The sequence below is a fragment of the Mastomys coucha genome, unplaced genomic scaffold, assembly GCF_008632895.1.
Source record: "Mastomys coucha isolate ucsf_1 unplaced genomic scaffold, UCSF_Mcou_1 pScaffold1, whole genome shotgun sequence".
In the NCBI taxonomy this organism is placed as follows: Eukaryota; Metazoa; Chordata; class Mammalia; order Rodentia; family Muridae; genus Mastomys; species Mastomys coucha.
The window spans coordinates 75,348,100-75,351,698 of NW_022196891.1; positions in this window are offsets into that span (position 1 = coordinate 75,348,100).

The window sequence follows — 3,599 nt, forward strand, 5'->3', positions numbered from 1 at the left end:
AAAGTATTTATATACCCAAGGGAGACATAGACAATTAACTTGGGAGGTGGCTTGTAGGGAAGAGAACACAAAGAGTGAGACTGAATGCTTTGTTTGACATTTGTAGCTCTTATATCAAGTGAAGGAAACAGTCTTGCAGTTCCTCTTCTCCCGTGGGTGATTCAGGAACTGGGGAAGTCGAGTTTCTGTGAAGATAAGCGGGTTAGGAGACAAGAGAAGGACACCAAGTTCCTTTATCAAGGTGTAATCTTTACTAAGTGGACCAGGATATTTATAGCTAAGGCAGAACAATCCTTTGGCTTTTAGCATAGACGTGAGAACAGGGAAATAACATAGCAGTCTGTTAACAAGCCCCTTCAAGCCAGGGCTCCAGGCAGGAAAGCGGATTAAAGGTTCAGTTCCTTTTGAAGTCCAGGCTACCAGTTCTGTCTATGATCTCTGGTGTTGTCTCCAGTCTTCACACCTGAGAGTTGCTGTCTCCAGAACCCCGTAGCACTGGCCAGAACAGCTCAGCGGGGACATTACATTGTAGAGCTGCTGCCTCCGGCACCCCGTTGCACTGGCCAGAGCAGCTCAGTGGGGACATTACATTTCACCCCATTTTGTTTAAAAACGATGTAGGGAAATGCGATACGATCTCGACACAAATACATGGGCAACGAAAAGCGCAAAACACTTTTTGACTCCATCTCTCAAGGCAATTACGTACAGTGGGAAATCTAGGCCATGAAACATTTGTAACCCAGACGGCCATCATTTACGTGCCTGCCTAGGGTGACTTCCCAGCCAGAAAAGGGTCATCAGGATGCACTATCTTCCATGTAGAATGTCAAGGCTCGTCTGCAAAACCCAGGGTCTAAAGACTGATCACAATCTCCGAAACTGGCTGACGTAACTCTGTCAGTCAGGTGCTGAATTCAGTAGGGCGGGGTGTGGTGTAGCTGGAAGCCAGGGCTCCGAGTCGGTTGTCAGGAGATAGTCTCAGGATGATGTAAATCAGTTCCTTGAAGCCTCTGGGAACTGAATTAACCTTTGAAAGTCTGGAGGCTAAGAGCGAGCCAAGCATTCTCGGGAGATGCTTGTTCTAGCAAACATTGAACAGGTCATGAAAGCTTTGTTCCAGGGGAGCTTTACTGCTTGAATCGGATAAGCAGGTTTTTCTTGAGAAGCTGGTCATTTAGCAGGATCTAGGCATTTCTCGGGATTTGCCTGTCTCACCTTCTGCTTTGATCGGGAAAAGCAGATTTTAGCAGTTTTCTAAAGCAAACGAACACACACACACACACACACAAAACTGGCGAAGTAAAAAAATCTATCAAAGGCAAAACTGGCTGGGAGGAGTATATCTTAAGGCATCGGCTTCTCCGAATCAATCTGTCGTTCCAATCTTTCTGGTAGCCAGTGAGCCTCTTCTTCGGTTTGAGAAAATACGCAGACAGAACCTTTGCCCCAAACCAGGACCAGGTCTGGACCAAGCCACGTATTAGTGGGCGGGTCCCTCTACCGCACCATAACGTGGGATTTTGCTGATTCAGGATGCCAATGTCGGTCTGCTGCCGAAGGATTATTAATATCGATCTGTAGAAAGTTTAAAATGAAAAGGACGAACGCCAGATGTGCTTTGGGAGACCTCTGGGGAAAGAGGATTCTTCTTTTGGTCTTGAAAAGCCAGTTTTTGATAGTACGGTGGGCACGTTCAACAATACCTTGGCCCATAGGATTATAAGGAATGTCGGTTTTGTGAACGATGTCAAAATCTTTGTAAAAGGAAGAAAAATTCCTCCCCGTGTAAGAGGGACTGTTGTCCATCTTAATGGTTTTGGGCAGTCTCATAGCACTGAAAGCTAGTATACAATGATCGATAACATTTCTAGAGGCTTCTCCTGTTTGCAGGGAAGCAAAAATAAATCTAGAGCAGGTATCAATGTAGACATGTAAATTTTAAGCTTTCTAAATTCTGCATAATGTGTTATATCTATTTGCCAGATGTTGTTAGGTACCAGTCCTCTGGGATTAACTCCCAAATGTGGGACTGGAGCTAAGATAACACATTTAGGACATTGTTTAACGATCATTCTTGTTTGTTCTCTGGAAATTTTATGTTTGAGTCTCAGAGTCTGGCTGGATAAGTGGAACTTCTCATGATCTTGTTTAGCTAAGGTTACAGGATCTGAGGCTAAAATCTCTCTTATAAGAGCTCTGTCAATGATGTCATTGCCTCTGGCTAGAGGTCCTGGCAGTCTAGAATGAGCTCTGATGTGACCAATATAGAACCGATTCTTACGTGCAAGAATGATGTTTTGTAATTTGGCAAATAAAGTTCTTGCTGGCGTGTCTAGCTTAAAGTTGTCAGCTGTCTCGAGCAATGGTAAGCTGTTGAATATGTAATAGCTGTCCGTGAATAAATTAAATGCATCAGGCACAGCCTCAAAGACCCTTAAAACCGCCGTTAATTCAGCCAATTGAGCGGAGAGACCAGGAGTATTTACAACCACCTGTTTTCCATTAATGAGATAACCAGCTCTTTCCTTGGAGGTGTCATCAGTAAACACCACGAGCGCGTTGTCAATTGGCTTCCAAGCCGTTATCTTTGGAAAGATAACTTCATGTATATTTAAAAACTTTATTAGCTTATCCTGAGGATAATGGTTATCTATAGTTCCTAGAAATCTAATTTGAGCCAGTAACTAATCTGCACAATGTAGTTTCAGCCAAGAGTCTTGTTCCATAGTAAAAGGATGAACAATGATATCTGGCTCTTTGCCAAAGTAAGTTATAGCTTGTTTTCTGTGCAACAGTTTCATAATAAGGCACGATATTACGCTTAGGACACACTCTTGAATGGATCCACAAAATAGGTGTCTTCTGCCACAGCAATGCTGTAGGAGCATGGCTAGTATTGAAAATTAATAAATGCAATGGCAGAGAATAATCTATGTAAGTAATAAATTGATTCTCAATAGCCTCTTCTAAGCGGATTAAAGGTTCAGTTCCTTTTGAAGTCTGGGCTACCAGTTCTGTCTATGATCTCTGGTGTTGTCTCCAGTCTTCACACCTGAGAGTTGCTGTCTCCGGAACCCCATAGCACTGGCCAGAACAGCTCAGCAGGGACATTACATTGTAGAGCTGCTGCCTCCGGCACCCCGTAGCACTGACCAGAGCAGCTCAGCGGGGACATTACAATCAAGTTTGAAGAAGAGGACTTTAAAAGTTACTCTTTCTCTGAGATAAATGCTTTTCCAAATTATCACAGCTAATGAACCAGATTCTTACCCGCACCTAATCTCTGTTCCACCCTCCAAGCAGAACTATTGTTCATTGAAACAGTTGGTGAATGACTTTATGGATAGATCATCTTAATACACACACCATTTCTTAAATGAATGTAACCTGTTCTCTGTGGGCTGAGAATAAAGTTACTCACTCAAGTCAAATAGTTTTGACCATAGCAGGAAGTCTGTATCCAAAAATTGAGCCTACAATTCATTTCTTGGCACAGCAGAACTACCAACTCTCAGCTTAGCTATGACAGAGGTAAAATCCTTTGGTGATGTGAGGGCCATTGAAGTACAGCCTTATTACAATGAAATCCAATGTCT